The sequence below is a fragment of the Odocoileus virginianus genome, chromosome 7, assembly GCF_023699985.2.
Source record: "Odocoileus virginianus isolate 20LAN1187 ecotype Illinois chromosome 7, Ovbor_1.2, whole genome shotgun sequence".
NCBI lineage: Eukaryota > Metazoa > Chordata > Mammalia > Artiodactyla > Cervidae > Odocoileus > Odocoileus virginianus.
Genome location: NC_069680.1, coordinates 55,747,859 through 55,766,122, shown reverse-complemented (window position 1 = coordinate 55,766,122; position 18,264 = coordinate 55,747,859). Strand labels below are relative to the sequence as shown.

Here is an 18,264-nt window from a genome sequence, read left to right as displayed (position 1 = left end):
TTGAAATTGGCTTATCTTGACATGTATTTTGATTTAAATGGCAGAAACTGATTCCTAATATTCTCCTTTCTGAATCTCAGCCAAAATAATATTATACTTCTATTGCATAAAAGTTTTAAAACTTACAACTAAGTTCTTTTAACTCTAATTTTATATTGTCTTATAAAACCAGTTCAGCTCAGTTCAGTTGCTCAGTCATGTCTGACTGGACCCCATGGACAGTATGCCAGGCTTCCTTGTCCATCACCAACTCCCGGAGCTTGCTCAAACTCATGTCTATTGAATCAGTGATGCCATCCAACCACCTCATCCTCTGTTGTCCCTCATCTCACTCATCCTCTGTCTTAAGAAATAAACAATGAAATATTCTGTCAGTAAAAGATTCTGGATTTCTCTCCAGATATTTTTGATAGATTATAATTTGTGATTTATATTGATATATAATTTGTGATTCTTTTACTTACATTTTTAATATCTGTATTTACATGTATCAATAATAATGAAGGTAAACAAATAGAATTTTCTATTTATTAATATGATCTTTTAAATTATGTGCAAAACAAGCTAAAAATAAGTTAAAATAGCTCACTGGTTGTTTATATGTAGGATAAAACCAGTTTAGTGGCATCAGATCTTTGTTTTTCCAGTAAGTCATTATCTAAAGAGGGAACTCTACTCTTGTTTTTAATGAATTTTACACTTTTTTTTCATTAAAAAAATGTCTTTATCACTTCTAATGGGAGGAGAATTTTGTCATAAAAATTCAGTGATGCATGCTAAGAATGGCTAGCAATATTAACATAAATTGGTTGAGGATTCTTGCACAGAAGATTTTGAAAGAGACCTGAGTTATCCCAATAAGGATAAATTACCTCTCAAACACAATAATAGTGTCTTCGTAGCCTTGGGAAAGCCTGCATGGATGGTATCTGGCAGATCAAATCATTGTTTCACTCAAGTTGAAGTCAGGACATAAAATTGGTAACTTGTTTAGTTTTGTTTCTATCTTTCCCCACCTTATCTCCTCTACTCCTTACCAAGCTTCCTTGTGAACAATTACTTAATAACTCATGTGAATTTACATGATCCTCTCAGGGGCTTCTTCTGTAGAACTTGACTCTAAGGGGAAGAAATACAAAAAATGAAGGGAAAGAAGGAGACTAACCAGCTAGTAATTGTGTCTTTATTCAGATAAACAGCCATATCTACATTTATTTTCAGTGTCTATGAGCCTAATTACAGGACTGCATGTATATACTTTTTTGTGTTTTTTGATCTTTGTGTTTTATTCCTCCCCTTTGTTTCTAATTTGTATCCAGTGTGTCTACTTAACTACAATTTCTTAATGGGAGTGGGATTTATTATTTATTCTTTATATAGTAGGCACCCAGAGTGTAGACTACACTTGGTTATGGATCTTGATTTTGCCCCATAAAAACATTTCCAAAAATTACATATTGCTGTAAACTTGAGCATAATGAAAAGCATTACAGTTGAAAAGCATTTATAAACTAGACAATGGTGAATAGTAATCAAGACACTAACTCACCAGAAGTCAATTTACAGACCCAGTTCCCCAGCTTCCACATTTGGCTTTGGAGTTGATTCTTAGATATTAGAATATTAAGGGACAAACCATGTGAAAATAGGGCCAATTACAAGGGAGAGCAGAAGCTTACTACTTTTTATCTTGGTCCAGATTTATATTTTCAGCATCTATATTGTTGCTAAAACCAGACACTCCCTTAAACAGATGATATTCTAACTCATTAATCTGCAATTTCTAATACATTACACTTTTGTTAAATGATATACAAAGTGAGTTGAATTTATTTTCTACTGTGACATTAATTTCAGTTATTGAATTTTGTGTACTTGTGTCTGTGTTGTGTGAACTATGAACTGAGTATATACCATAAGGGATAGGGATAACAGGAGGAAAGCAAGATAGAGACTTCATAAGTAAAGCTCAAGTCCTGTGATCAAATACTCCTGCTATGAATTCTGTTTCTGTTAGGGGAAGCACACTGATTGAAACCACCCACCCTGGCCAGGCACCATAGGTAACCATTCGCATGAGTTGTTTTATGACAGGAGGTCCTGATAAGGAATACGGAACTAATAAGCCACCACCAGCTGGAAGAGTTCGGGAAAGGTCGAGAGGAGACCCTGCCTGTCCGTGCACTTCCAGAATCCCTCTTGCTAGCATCCATCTTGGCTGAGCGATGAATGCGCCACCAGGAAAGACTCTGAATTAGAATGATTGGCCAAAGCTACCCGGAATCTAATCCCATCACCATAAAACCCTAGACTTCCAGCCACGCGGCAGAGCAGTTCTCCTGGGTTTCCTTACCTACTGCTCTCCACCAGGGTGCCCTTTCCCGATGAAATCTCTTGCTTTGTCAGCATATGTCTCCTCGGACAATTCATTTCTGAGTGTTAGACAAGAGCCCAGTTTCGGGCCCTGGAAGGGGTCCCCCTTCCTGCAACAGTTCTGCCCATGTTAATCAAGTTAACACTAACTACATGTTTTAACTCTTTGAAGCTTTGCTTTCCTCTTCATGAAATGGGATCTTGCCTTTCATTCCTTTATGTGGCTATGAGTTTACACCTAGGGTCTTTCATTTTCAGTCTGAAGGACTTTCTTTAGCATTCCTTGAATAAAATATTTGCTGGTGATACCTCTCCATTTTTGTTTATCTGAAAACATATTTTAATTTTTGAAGGACATTTTTACTGGTTATAGAATTATGGTTTGAGTTGCTTATTTTTTTTTTTTTTTTTACTTTTTGCATTTTAAAGTTTTTTTTTTTTGTTTTGTTTTGTTTTTTACCTGTTTTCATTAATAATTCTTTATTTAAACTTTCCAAGGATCCCAAACCCCATTTAAAAATTATTTAATTGCAGAGCATTCCAATAAAAGCACACAAAACCTTCATAACTAGTATCACAAACTCACAATAAACTCTTACTGTGAGATAAAGTTTGTTTTACCCTTTATTACAAAGGCACAGAAGTCATCTGACACCTCAGATGTTAACCCCACCACATACTAACGTCACACTCATGTGCAACTCAATACAATTATTAAAGCTGACAGTACAGTCTTCCAATGATCTGGAAGTAGTGACAGATTCTCTCGATAAATAACACTTAAAAAGAAGTTCTGGGCCTTAAGACCAATACAGGCATAACAAAAGGGACCTGAAGCTTCCTGCCAAGGCAGTCACATTTCCTGGCAGAGTAAGACTTCTAATGATCCAAGTCTGTTATCAGCAACAGGCACAGAGGATCAACTTTGCTGAAGAAACAAAGTAAGTGAGCAGTTACTAACAAGCTAAAAAGATACTTTCTGTTAGCTCCATGTGAAGGGAGTCCTGGGATCATCCGGAGACCAGGCCTCCTGTAAGCTGCATCTTCATAGGCACGTCCCAGATCTGGTCTTCGGGGCAACCCTGGCGGGGTCCCCGCGGCTCACTGGGGCAGGCCAGTGCCCGCCGGGTCCCCACCTGAGGAGGCGTCCAGGCCGGCCTCTTGCTCAGCACCGGCCCCATCTTCTGGCTCCGCGGGGCTGGCCGCATCCACCCCGTCTTCCGGCTCCGCGGGGCTGGCCACGCCGGCCCCAGGCGCCCCAACGGCACCCTCTTGCTTCTTTCCCACCGGCACTTCCAGCCCCATCATGCGCAGGTAGTGCAGCCTCTCGTTCCTGGGCACGAAAGTTCGCACGGAGGCCTTGCCGCGCCAGCCACACAGCACGATGGGGCACTGCAGCGCGTCTGGCTTCGTGGGGTCCGGCTCGTACTTCAGGACGACGCTGCCCTTGGCCATGTCCTTGACCTGGCTGTAGGCCTCGCTGCTGAGCTTCCTAAAGAATGGGTTTTCCTGCGTTAACAGAACTTGGACGTCTTCTAGCGATACGGTGATAATTCTTGAGTTAATAAACGGATACAACGTGTATATTCCCTCCTGTGCCAACCGGAAAGCACAGTCGAACTCTTCACCGCTGTTATTTCGACACCAGACTTTAATCCCGGTGTTAATGACCTTCATCCTCTCGCTGTTGTTCAGCAGCACGTTCCTCAGCTCCTTGGACACCATGTAGAGCTGCCTCTTCTTCCCTTCCGTGGTGCGAGTTAACAGATTTGTCTTTGGGAACGAGGGATCCAAAGCATAAAACTTCTGGATAGGTGGAAACAGCGGGTCGTCTTCGGGAATAAACACAAACGGATCTTCCTTAAATCCAAACAGCTTCGTTTTCTTAGATGGAGGAGGGCCGCACACGCCATCCTTCTTACTCCCACTGTTCTCCACGTTCTCCGCTGTCTCCATTGCTTCTGTGTCGCTGATCCCAGGCGCCAGCTTGCTCTCCAGCTCTGAAGGGTCAGAGCTGCTGCCCGCCGGAGGCTCCACGGGGTTCAGGGGGACGGAGGCCTGCGGCACCGCCGGCTCACCCTGCAGCTTTGGGGGACGTTTATTCCACGGCATTGAAGACTTCTTCACCAACACCGCCACAAAGAACCCTCCAGTGTTCTGATGATGTGGTAATATTCTAAGACACCGCTCCAGGTGCATGGCTTGCAGCTTCTCGGGGTCCTTCGGGGGGAACATGGTCGGCCGGATCTGGGTGTGTCTATTGTGGGGGACATCGTCCCAGGATGCGAACCACTGCCCATCTTTCGTCATCACCTTCCACTGCGAGAGCCCAGGCACCCACTTCAGTCCCGGCAGCTCTGAGGACACGTCGGCGAGCTCCAACGCACCTTCACTCTTTTCCAGTAGCGACGCTATGACGGCTTCATCCTCGATGGGGTTCAGCGAGCACGTAGAGTACACCATCCTGCCCCCCTCCACCAGCTGCTCAGCTCCCCGAGTTGCAATCCGCAGCTGTAAACCATGCAGCTGCAGGCTGTTCAAGGTGCTCCACTTCTTCCAGACGTCAATGTTTTTTCTCATTGTGCCATCTCCACTGCAAGGGACGTCACAGAGGATGCGGTCGTAGAAGAGGACCTCCTTCCTGCCGTTGACGTCCATCTGCAGGCGTGGGATGCAGGACGCGTCGTGGTTGACCACCATGATGCAGGGGCTGCCCAGCCGCTTGGCCTGGTGCACCAGCAGGTAGCAGCGCTTGTTGTCCACGTCGTTGGCGATGACAAAGCCCTCTGGGAAGGGGACATTCATGTACGCGTGCAGCATTTCAATCAACTGTGTGGTCTTTGACCCAGGAGCTGCACACATATCTAAGATCTTATGGTGTGGGTGGGCATTCAGCAACAGCGGTGGAATCATGCTGACGGCTTCTTGACGGCTGATGTTTCCAGATTCCGTCTCGCTGACCAGAAACTGGTGAAACTTTTCCAGCTGTGGAGACTTTCTCAAGATTTTTCGACTTAAATTTGTGTGCCAGGCAAGTTCTTCAGGATACCAACTCAGGGGCTGTGGAACTTCAACTTTCTGCCCATCCACTTCCAGGTCCTCCAGTTCCTTGAAATACTTGTTCTTTAAGCAATGGAGAATCTCTTTTGCATGGCTCTTGTAACCGGTAATTCTTCAAGTGGCCGGGAGAGGCTCCCTGAGCGCTCCCATGAACTGGTCCCACTCGCCCTCGGGCACGATCTTGAGCTCCTGGTAGTAGTGCTCGAACAGCTTGTTCTCCTTGACGATCTCGGGGTAGCCGCCTTCCCAGCCCGCCCCATTGCGCTTTCCGCCGTCCTCCGCGCTCCCAGGCCGCTGCTGCTGCTGCTGCTGCTGAAGCCGCCGGCCCCCGCGACCGCCGCCCCATGGCCCACGCGGCCGCGCACGCCGCCCGCACAGCGCGACCCGCCACCGTCGGCCGCTCTTAAAGTTGTTGATTCGTTGTCTCCTAGTCTTTACTTTTTTCTGATGAGAAGTCAGCTATTATTTGTATTGTAATTTTCTGTTTCTAATGTATACACTTCTCTGTGTCCAAGATTTTCTATTTATCTTCATTTTTCAGCACTTTGATCAAGCATAGCCCTTTTTTTATTTGTTTGATCCTGCTTGTGTTTTGAAAAAAAATTATTTGAAGTTGATTTTTCTTTCTTTCTTTTTACTAAATTTATAAATATATTAGCTTTTACTTCTTTGGTACCATTTTTCATAACAATCACTGTATGCTAGCCACTATATATTTTTCCATGGTTTACTTTTTTTTTAATTCCTCTGGGTTTTATGTTAGATAACTTCTACTAATATATCTTTATTTTTATTCATCTTCTGCTCTCTCTAAACTGTAGTCAAGCCCATACAGAATTGTTTTTTAAATTTTAGTTATTGTGATTTTCTGTACTATAATTTCTTCTGCTGAATTTTCTCTGTATTTTTGTTCATTAAAATATTTTCTTTTTATGCTTTTGCAAATATTTATCATGGATATTTTAAGGTCCTTCTCTACTAATAAAAGCATCTGTTTCATCTATAGGAAATAGATTGTATTTCCTAGTTTTTTCATTCTCAATAATCTTAGACTTTATATTGTACATTATGAATAATATGTTTCAGAGACCCTGTCTTTGTCTTTTTTATCTGCCTCTGAAAAATTTTGATATTTGTTAGCAGCATGGAATTTACTTTAACAAACTCAAACTCCAAACTGACAATCATGTGAAACACAGCAGCTGCAGAATTTTGTTGTTTGAGACTGTCAGCTGTGACTTTCACTTGCATAAATACTTTAGGGTCATCTGAGGATTTAATGATGCTTCCCAGGTGGCATTAGTGGTAAAGAATCTGCCTGCCAATGCAGGAGACATAAGTGATGTGTGTTCGATTCCTGGATCAGCAAGATCCCCTAGAGGAGGGCATGGTAATCCATTCCAGTATTCTTGCTTGGAGAATCTCATGGGCAGAGGATCCTGGCAGACTATAGTCCTTTCCATCACAGAGTCAGACACAACTGAAATGACTGAGCACACACATACATAAACCGATTATGGGAGTCACTCTCCTGTGGGTCTGTCTTTTCTTCCCCATCTGTATTCTACAACTATACTAGGAGCCTACAGCTCTGTCTCTGATGAACTCCAGCTACTTGTATTATTTGTGTTTTCTCTTTTATTAACCCCAGCCTTCTCTCATTGTGAATTCTGGGTTATATCTTAAGGCATTAAGCCATATAAATGCAAAATTACCTGACGCAGTACCTATTTTTAAGTGGTCAGATTCCCTCTAATTTCACCTTCATTTGTTCATTCTTCAGTGCTTTTAAATATCTGGTTTTATATTTTGTCCATATTGTAATTGTTATCCTTGAAAGTGTCAGTTCACCATGAGGCACCCTACCATTTGGAAACCATTTAAATATTACTGTATTTATCAAGTTCAGTAACATGAGAACACATGGTATTAACCGTCACTAGTCAAAAGGTATATCTGATAGAAAATAAACTGAAAGGACTCCAAATCAAGTATCTGAATTTCCTTTGGGAGACAGTAATATTTGAGTAAAGGGCAGATGTAGGCAAAGGAAAAAATATTTTACTTCCTTGCTGAGATAATTCAGTTGATCAAAAGGATAGAAATTAGAGGAACTACCTCATATCACTTGGGGAAGAGTATTTCCTGGAGGACAATAAGGAAATATGTATATATGTATAGCAAACAAATATATATTGGGACGTGCTCTACAGACTGTTTACATATTAAATATTCATTTGTCTTTAATAACTTCATTTAATTCTAAAGTTTTATTTTGGCCAATGAATCACTTATCAACATTTCAGGCCACCATTAATAAAATAATATAAGCTGAATTTGTGAAAACCAAATTTTGTGCTGCTCAAGTGGGTACTATGTTACATTAGTTATTTAAGTGTCATAGTTCTTGGAATGTGAGGACCATGATGATCATCACATTTATACCTAACAGTTTTTTGAGCTACTTATATAGCAATGCATTAGTCTTACTTATACAGAGATTCATTATACAGGATACATTAGTCTTATTGTTTCTAACAAACCAAAGTATCTCAGAGAATATTCTGAAAGCTAATTAACATTTCATTGTAATATACAGTGCTAGATTTTAAAAATATCAAATAATCTTACTAGGCATTATCACATTAAAATAATTAGTTATTAACTAGAGAGGTATCATAACACCTCACATGATTAACTACCAAATGGATTGAACATGAATAAATTTAAGTTTCTTGAATGAACCAGAATATACATACACAATTTCATTATGCAATAGCTCGAATCATTTCAAAGAGTCTATTCCTCAGACTCTCTTTATCTTCTTAAGTAAAATGATGAATATGGAAATAAACACACGGAAAAGAAAACAGAAGAAAAAAAAGAGAGAGGGAAAGAGAGAAAGAAAGAGAAAAATAAATAATGTGGTATAAATATCTGGGAAGATAAATTTCTTCTTGTTTTAGGCATTAAGATCTCTTCCTTAGGAGGAAACAAAAACAACATGAAAAGGATCAATCCCTAAACTGTCAGAACTGGATCAGGTTGTTGTCAGAATCAGTACTGTCTCCTTTAGCACAGGCTTTATTTTGGGCTTCCCTGGAGCTCAAAAGGTAACGCATCTGCCTGCAATGCATGAGACCCAGCTTCAATCCCTGGGTTGGGAAGATCTCCTGGAGAGGGAGAAGGAAATGGCAACCCATCACAGTACTCTTACCTGGAAAATCCCATGGATGGAGGAGCCTGGTAGTTCATGTGGTCACAAAGAGTCGGACACGACTGAGCGACTTCACTTTCACTTTTCACTTTCGGTCATTTAGGTTATTTTAAAATAGACTATGAGACAGAAATTTTATGATACCATAAAACCTAAGAACCAAAAGTGCTGTTCTACCATCTTATTTTCTTCTCCAAAAACACTTGCAAAATACTCAGGTAACATTACTCCAGTGACTTCAACCCATTGTTTGTCTGTGTTTAACCCATTGTTTGTGAAGATAGAGATCATTTATTTTTTCTTTTTCAAACATCGAAGTAACTCTGAATTCTAAATCTTTACATAAAGGATTGATAACTCTTTTTAAATTTCTTATTATTTTTCTGTAAAAGGCCAGAATATTTTAATCTTCACAGGCCCTTAGGTCTCTGTTGCAAATGTTCAGCACTGCTACTGTAGCATGAAAGCAGTCCTAGACAATATGTAAATGATGGGCATGACAGGTAACTGTCCCACTAATTTTACCCATTACTTCTTTAGAGATATGGAGTGAGAGAGTTTTTTGTCATCAATAGAATATCTTCCAAAGAATTCTTGATATTCTCATCACTTCTCCTGGTATAGATTAAGAGATTGTAGTAATATCCAATTATTATTTCACTTTTCTTTAAAGAAAGTATTAATAAGGAAGCCTCTAACCTTTTAGTTACAGTCTGAATCATCAAGATGGAATAATTTTGGAAGAAAATTTCTCTCACATCTTGACAAGTGGTTTTAGGATTCATTGTTTTTTTTAAGCAACTATATATGTTTGAGCAACCTGCTTAAAGATTGTAGTATGGCTTACCTAAAGACAATATTTAGTATGAGCAATTTATAATATTAGCATTTTCCCAGTGAAGGGTAAAGGAAGTTATATGGACTAGATTTAAGGCCAATAAAGAACAATTTTACTAAGGGTCTGTTTGAATAAACAATGGTCCACATAAGAAAAAAAATCTTTAAAAAAATTAGTTGGTAAAAATAAACACCTAATATATCTTGTCATTTGTCATTTGTATAAAATCTTGTAAATCGAGAAGTAGCATATGCTTTTTATTTTTTTTTAATCCCTGAAATATTTTACAGTAAAAAATCTTGAACCATATAAATCTCATCACTACCTACGAATTGTGGGTAACTGGTCTGTTCATTTGGGTTAGGAAAAGCTAGAAATGACTCAATATTTGCAGTGCATTGAACTATTGGCTAGTTTGAAAAGTTTGAAAAAAAACCCAAGATGATACTCTACAGGAGAGTGCTTTTGGGTAATACCATAAATGATAAGTTTCTATAAAATAACAATATGTAAAAGTCATCTACAATAAAATTCCTGTGTTTTTTAAAGTAAAATTTGTATGTAGCATTACATTAGTTTCAGGTATACAAAGTAACAATTTGATACTTATATACACTGCAACATGATCACCACAGTATGTCTATTTACCATTTGTCATCATGCAATTGACTCTTTTCACCCCTCTAACTTCATTCTCCTCTGGGAACCATAAATTTGTTTTCTGTATGCATGAGTTTTGTTTTGTTTTACTTGTCTATTCTTTAAGTTCACAAATATCAGATTTCTTTCTTTTTTACAGCTGAATAGCATTTAATTGTGTGTGTCTGTATATGTATGCATCACATCTTCTTTATCCATTCATCCACCTATAGACACCTAGATGTTTCCGTATCTTAGCTATTGTAAAAAATGTTGCAATGACCATAGGGATATATAGCTTTGCAAAGTTGTATTTTTAGGTGCTTCAGATAAATCCTACTTTTCTATTTTTAATTTCATGGGGGAACTCCATACCATTTCCTCTTTATATCAATTTACATTCCCAACAGCAGTGTAAGAGTGCTCCGTTTCTTCTCACTCTCTCCAACACTTGTCATTTCTTGTCTTTTTGATAATAGCCATTCTAGCAAGTTTGAAGCAATAACTTAATGTGGTTTTAATTTGTATTTCCCTGATGATGACCAACCAGTCCATCCTAAAGGAGATCAGTACTGGGTGTTCATTGGAAGGACTAATGTTGAAGCTGAAACTCCAATGCTTTGGCCACCTGATGCGAAGAGCTGACTCATTGAAAAGACCCTGATGCTGGGAAAGATTGAGGGCAGGAGGAGAAGGGGATGACAGAGGATGAGGTGATTGGATGGCATGACTGACTCAATGGACATGGGTTTGGGTAGACTCCGGGAGATGATGCGGTTCATTGGCAGAGTCGGGCATGACTGAGTAACTGAACTGAACTGAACTGATGATTAATGATGTTACATATCTTTTCATGTACCTGTTGACCATTTGTATGTCTTCTTCAGAAAAAAAAAAAAAAAAACTTTTAAAATCAAATTGTCTATTGTTTTTGCTACTGAGTTGAGTTCTTTATATATTTTGGATATCAACCCATTGTAAGATATATGATTTGCAAAACTTTCCTCTTGTTTCATTGATCCATGTGTCTGTTTTTATGTCCAAAATGAATCCAGCTTTACTCTTCTTTCTTAATATTACTTTGGCCATTTGTGGTCTTTTCTGGTTTTGTATAAATTCTAAAAATATTTGTTATGTATCTGTGAAAAATGATTTTGGGATTTTATGAAGATTGCATTAAATCTTCAGACTACTTTGAATAATATGATCATATTAAAAAATTAATTCTTCCAACCCATCAACACAGGATATCTTTCCATTTATTTGTTTTGCCTTCATTTTCTTTTATCAGTGTCTTACAGTTTTCCTAGTACAAGTATTTTGCTTCCTTGGTTACATTTATTCTAAGGTATTTGATTCTTTTAAATACAATTCTAAATGGGATTGTTTTCTTGAAATTTTATTTCTGATAGTTTGTTATTAGAGTATGGAAATGTAGTAAGCTTCTGTACATTAACTTTTTATCCTGAAACTTTAAGGGTATTACTTATTAGATAAGTTTTTTGATGGGGTCTTAAAATCTTACTATATATAGTATCATGTCACTTGCAAATAATGACAGTTTCTTATTTCTTTCTAATATGGATGTCTTTTATTTATTATTTTTGCCCAAATGTTGTGGCTGGGATTTGCAATTAAAGTGTTAGTTGTTCAGTCATGTCTGACTCTTTGTGATCCCATGGACTGTAGCCTGCCAGAATCCTCTGCCCATGGACTTCTCCAGGCAATAATACTGAAGTGGGTAGCCATGCCATTCTCCAGGGGATCTTCCTGACCCAGGGATAGAACTAGGGTCCCCACACTGAGGGCAGATTCTTTGCAGTCTGAGCTACCAGGGAAATACCATGTGAATAAAAGTATTAAGAGTAAATATCTTTGTAATGTTTCTGATCTTAGAGGAAAAACTTTCAGCTTTTCACTGTTGAGTGTATGTTATCTGTGGGTTCATCATCAGTTCAGTTCAGTCGCTCAGTTGTGTCTGACACTGTGACCCCATGAATTGCAGCACATTAGGCCTCCCTCTCCATCACCAATTCCCAGAGTTTACCCAAACTCCTGTCCATCACATCGGTGATGCCATCCAGCCATCTCATCCTCTCTCGTCCCCTTCTCCTCCTGGCCCCAAACCCTCCCAGCATCAGGGTCTTTTCCAATGAGTCAACTCTTCACATGAGGTAGCCAAAGTATTGGCCTTTCAGCTTCAGCATCAGGCCTTCCAATGAACACCGAGGACTGACCTCTTTAGGATGGACTGGTTGGATCTCCTTTCAGTCCAAGGGACTCTTAAGAGTCTTCTCCAACACCACAGTTCAAAAGCATCAATTTTTTGATGCTCAGCTTTCTTCACAGTCCAACTGTCACATCCATACATGACCACTGGAAAAACCATAGCATTCACTAGACCGACCTTTGTTGGCAATGTAATGTCTCTGCTTTTTAATATGCTATCTAGGTTGGTCATAACTTTCAAGGAGTAAGTGTCTTTTCATTTCATGGCTGCAATCACCATCTGCAGTGATTTTGGAGCCCCCCAAAATAAAGTCTGACACAGTTTCCATTGTTTCTCCATCTATTTCCCATGAAGTGATGGGACCAGATGCCATGATCTTAGTTTTCTGAATGTTGAGCTTTAAGCCAACTTTTACACTCTACTCTTTCACTTTCATCAAGAGGCCTTTTAGTTCATCTTCAATTTCTGCCATAAGGGTGGTGTCATCTGCATATCTGAGGTTATTGATATTTCTCCTGGCAATCTTGATTCCAGTTTGTGCTTCTGCCAGCCCAGCATTTCTCATGATGTACTCTGCATATAAGTTAAATAAGCAGAGTGACAATATACAGCCTTGATGTACTCCTTTTCCTATTTGGAACCAATCTGTTGTTCCATGTCCTAACTGTTGCTTCCTAATCTGCATACAGGTTTCTCAAGATGCAGGTCAGGTGATCTGATATTCCCAACTCTTTCAGAATTTTCCTCAGTTTATTGTGACCCACACAGTCAAAGACTTTGGTGTAGTCAATAAACAGAAATAGATGTTTGTTTGTTTTTTTTTTTCTGGAACTCTCTTTCTTTCTTGATGATTCAGCAGATGCTGGCAATTTGATCTCTGGTTCCTCTGTCTTTTCTAAAACCAGCTTGAACATCTGGAAATTCATGGTTCATGTATTGCTAAAGCCTGGCTTGGAGAGTTTTGATCATTACTTTACTAGCGTGTGAGATGAGTGCAATTGTGTGGTAGTTTGAGTATTATTTGATATTGCCTTTCTTTGGGATTGGAATGAAGGGATGAACAGTTTGTCATATATGGCCTTTATTACGTTGACTACATTCCCTCTATTCCCTCTGTGTTGAGAGGGTTTGCTTTTTTTTTTTTTTTAATAATTCCTGGGATTTTACATGTTTGTTCACAAACAAGGAAGAGAAATATATTTCAAATAATCTGGAGCATTAGAATTTTCCATTATGAATCTATTAGTATATGATCTAAATTTTGACAGATTTAGTTTTTTAAAAGTATGTTGTATTTAGGCATTCAAGCAATTGGTTTGTTTCTTAGAGTTTCTTGTAAGACTACCACGATTTCCTACAGTTCACCCAACACACAAATATTTTGTTGAGTCACTAGAAGTACAAATACCTTATTTCAGCTCCAGCTATATCTATGGCAGCTGCCCATTCCATTCTCATTGATCTAAGTCCAAAGCAAAGAATAATCCTTAGCAATTGTTTAATTACTCAATTTGCTTTTTGGCTCAATGTTCTAGTCAGATTCTTTTTTGAAAGGTCAGGAACTTGTCTCTAATTCATTTCATTAAATTTGAAAAAGGAAAGAAGCTTTTTTATAGTTTAGTAAGAACAAGATACATATTCACAAAGTCAAGGGTGTTAATATCTGTTCCTAGTCAAAATGAATTATAGATTTTTTCATCATTTTTGCAGAGCTTTAATTAGCATTATAAGAAGGATATCTTATAAAGTAACTGCATAGTAAAGAAGACTATAGCTAGCACCAATCCCATTGTTGAAGAACCTGTTTCATCTTCTGAAATGGAAAAGCAAATATCAAAATAATGTACTAAATGACAACTTTATTGAAATCAGTTGTAAAAGGACATTTTTTTTTAGTAGTTGAAGACCAAGAAATCATTGAAAATGTGGAGTCTTACTAACAAACTGTACCTAAATTTGAATGAAAGATTAATAGGATTTTATTCATGCATCAATTTATTGTTTTTCATACAGAATCTCATTTCTGCTGTCATCTCAGAATCAACCATCTGCTCCAACCAGCACCAATTAGTCAGTTTTTAATGATTAAGGTTTACATCTTGTCATCCACTTATAAGTTACTTGATTAGTACCAAGTTTTTTATCCTCACTGATCATCAGCTGTCTTTTTTTTTTTTTCATCAGCTGTCTTATATGTAAAATGGGATAACAAAATTCATTTTATGACCTGTTTCATAGAATTGTGAGCCCTAAATAACACCTGCAAAATTATTTGCACAGGAATGATTTTGTATTATAGTTAATGCTCATAAATATGGAAGTTATTAGCACCTTTATCCCATAATGCATCTTTTAAAACACTTACGTCTACACTCATGAAGCAATACAAATGATTTTCTTGAATGCCTTTCTATTCTTCTCCACTCATGAAAATTTTTCCAGCTCCTCCTCTCTGATTAGCCCTGTGAGTTGGTATTACTAGTGCTATGTACATTTCACTTTTAAAAATCTTTCCTGTTTATTATAATAATTACTGTTCCCAAATACATTTGCCAGCTCCTCTATAATTTTGCAAAATTTTATTATTCTTTTGTGTCTCAGTTCTTTTTGATAATATGAAAAGAAACTACAAAATATTTCCTGAAAAATGTCATATATATGATAAATCTCATATATATATATACATGTATATTTAGTACATATGTGTACACACATTTTTTGCACTCAATTTCACTAGAGTTCATAATCTGCATCACATCTCTAGTTAATCTAAAAGTCATATAGAGGTTCATGAACCTAGTCTTAAATATTGTGAGATCTGGGATTTGGCAGAAATTTCAAACTGGAATACAGCTGGTTCTGCATTAGAACATTCTAATTTCCCTTTGCTAAAGATTACAGAAAAGTGTAGTATACAGTATAAAATATTTGAAAAATCAATGTAAAGTCAATTTGGACACGAAAAGTAGAATTGATATTAACTTGAAAGGAGGGAAATTGAAAGCTTGTAAGCTAAGGGATACATAAAAACATAAAGACATAGCAAGGGCATGTAATATTTTGGAAAAGCTTTAGGTACATACAAGAACACATATATATTTGTACCTTGCTTGTGATGGAAGTACAAAGAAAGAGGGGTCCACCATGGATGCCCATCAGAGATGGATAGGGTCGGTGATGATTGTGCATAAGGGAAGGGTAACTTTGAGCGGTGAGAGTTGTTGAGCTTATGTAATCAAATCCTTGTTTCTTTATATTGGACCAAGCAGCAGCTTCCAACGTTATGTTCATGTTTGGTAGACTAATGTCACCAGTCAATAACAATGAGCTATCAGTGAAGATTTTCCGAGACTACTAACTCCTTGGCATATCAAAACAGGTCTGTTGGAGATGTATGGTGCAAGAAGTTATTGTAAATATCATACCTCATTTTTCTTTTTGTTTGGCGTAGAAACCAACACATAGTAAATGTTGAAAAATCTTTTTTTTTTTTTTTTTTTTTTTTACTAACCAGATATGCAAAAACCTGGAGAAATCTACCATATACTAGAAAAGTTACTCAGCTTATTTTAGCTTTACAAGGAACTTTCTCATCAAAGAGAAGTACAAGCTTTTTGAAAATCAGAGTGGGAAAGATAGTGAGAAGCCAGAAGAAATGATAGAGTAAAATGCCCCTGTGTCTAATGCACTCATGTGGAAAATTAACTGTTCACCATCTAGGTCATTAGAGTGACTTGAGAAGACTCAGGTAGACTTAGTGATTAGGCTGCTCTAGTGGAAATTCAGAAACCTCAATTTTGTTACTAGCTTTCTGCCTTTTGACCTTTTGAAAAAGTAATTTCAGATCTCATTTTCTCTGGTCCTTAAATAGAATCATACCTGTCCATAAGGCAATTTTAAGATACTCAGATGAATGATGTTATACATGTTTAAATGCAATTCTCTACTGATTTACTGGAAGACATATATTTCTTTATTTATAAAGTGTCTTTTATATTTTATTAGCTCTTACCACATAAGAAAATCTTGAAATAGGCAGCTAGTAGAATTGCCACTTTGACAACATGTACGTTGAATAATAAAACTAAAAAGAAAAGGATCAAAAGTCAATATCTCAAGTACCATATAATCATTTATCCCCAAAATAAAGTAAATAAAGAACTTTGAGAAATCACATGTTGAACCTTAGATAAGATGTAATGATGTTCACTACATCGACTGTGGGTTAATAATAGTAGCTAATACAAAGCAATGATTATATGCAGATAATGTTCTAAGCATTTTGTACATGTTTTAATCTAGATAATCTTACAACAACCATGTAAGGTATATACCATTGCTGTTTCCTTGTGCATTTGAGGAATCTGAGACAATGTTGTTGTCTAGTCACCCAGTCATGTCCAACTCCTTTTTTTTTTTTTTTTGAGACCCCAGGGATTGGAATTTTCCAGGTGAGAATGCTGGAGTGGGTTGCCATTTCCTTTCTCCTGGGGATCTTCCTGACCCAGGGATTGAATCTGTGTTTCCTGCCCATGTCTCCTGCATTGCAGGTGAATTCTTTAACACTGAGCCACTGGGAAAGCCCTTCTGAGTCAATAAACTAATAAACTTGAGGTTAATAAGTGGCAGAATCAAGATTTGAACCTTGGAAAAATTGATTCAAAATCTAAGTTCATTTCACTGAACTATACTATGCATCCAGCTGGATAACTTTTCATACTATTGTTAGGGTACAAATCCAAAACATCATCTCTACTCAGATGTTACTTATCAAAACTTACTTTACCTATTTTAAAAATTGGCTAAAATTATTTTGTGTTTTTAATACCTGAAATAGCACATTTTTAATTCCTACAGTGTGTAAAGGGCTACAATTTACATAGGTTGGGTGGAAAATTGAATAAGATAGTGTTGGTTTCTTGCCATTTCTATGTTTTTAACCAGAAGCAGAAGATCCCAATATCAATATGAAATGGACAAAAGTGTATAGTCATATATTTACTATTAAAATAACCATAGATACCCCACTTGCAGAAGGCAATAGGACCCCACTGCACTACTCTTGCCTGGAAAATCCCATGGACGGAGGAGCCTGGTAGGCTGCAGTCCATGGGGTCGTTAAGAGTTGGACACCACTGAGAGACTTCACTTTAACTTTTCACTTTCATGAATTGGAGAAGGAAATGGCAACCCACTCCAGTGTTCTTGCCTGGAGAATCCCAGGGGTGGTGGAGCCTGGTGGGCTGCCATCTATGGGGTCACACAGAGTCAGACATGACTGAAGAGACTTAGCAGCAGTTACCGCACTGCTCAAGGCTTATTGACTGTTACGACTGTATAGACAGGCAGTTGAAATTTGTGAAACATAAATTAACACTTCCATAAAAATTTCATTTGGTTTTGTTTTTGTTTGAGACTGAGACTTTCAAGTATTCTCCTAAACTTCACTTAAAATTCACATGCATCTCAAGCAAAACTATTGGGACAGAAACTTTATATTTTAGACATATTCATAGTAACCAAAAATTTTCATTGCTGAAGAACAAATAGATGATTCAAAACACAATTGACCAAAACCATTTGTTTCAAATGAATGTCTAGTCAAACTAATTTAAACAAAGAATATATGTTCAGATTCACAGTTCTTGTTATATAGCTGACCCATAGTCACAAACCATTCCTCCTAAAAAAAGCATGGTCTCATATTCTGCTAATATTTAGTGATAGATTTAAAGTAGTGTATATCCATTAAATTCATCTCAACACATTCTTACAAAAAATAAATTAAAAAAATAAATGAGTTTCTTAAAAGAGCCCATGAATATCCTTTACTAAAATAGAATGCATATGGACTTTCTTTTTTAATAGTCTAATCAGAATGAGTTGCTCAGATTGTTTCATACACTG

General features: G+C 37.7%; 1 pseudogene; it reads right to left on the bottom strand.

Moving 5' to 3' along the window:
* Positions 1-2,972: 2,972 nt before the first annotated feature.
* The window catches only part of LOC139035892 (RNA cytosine C(5)-methyltransferase NSUN2 pseudogene), a 119,771-nt pseudogene continuing 104,479 nt past the window's right edge, over positions 2,973-18,264 (bottom strand).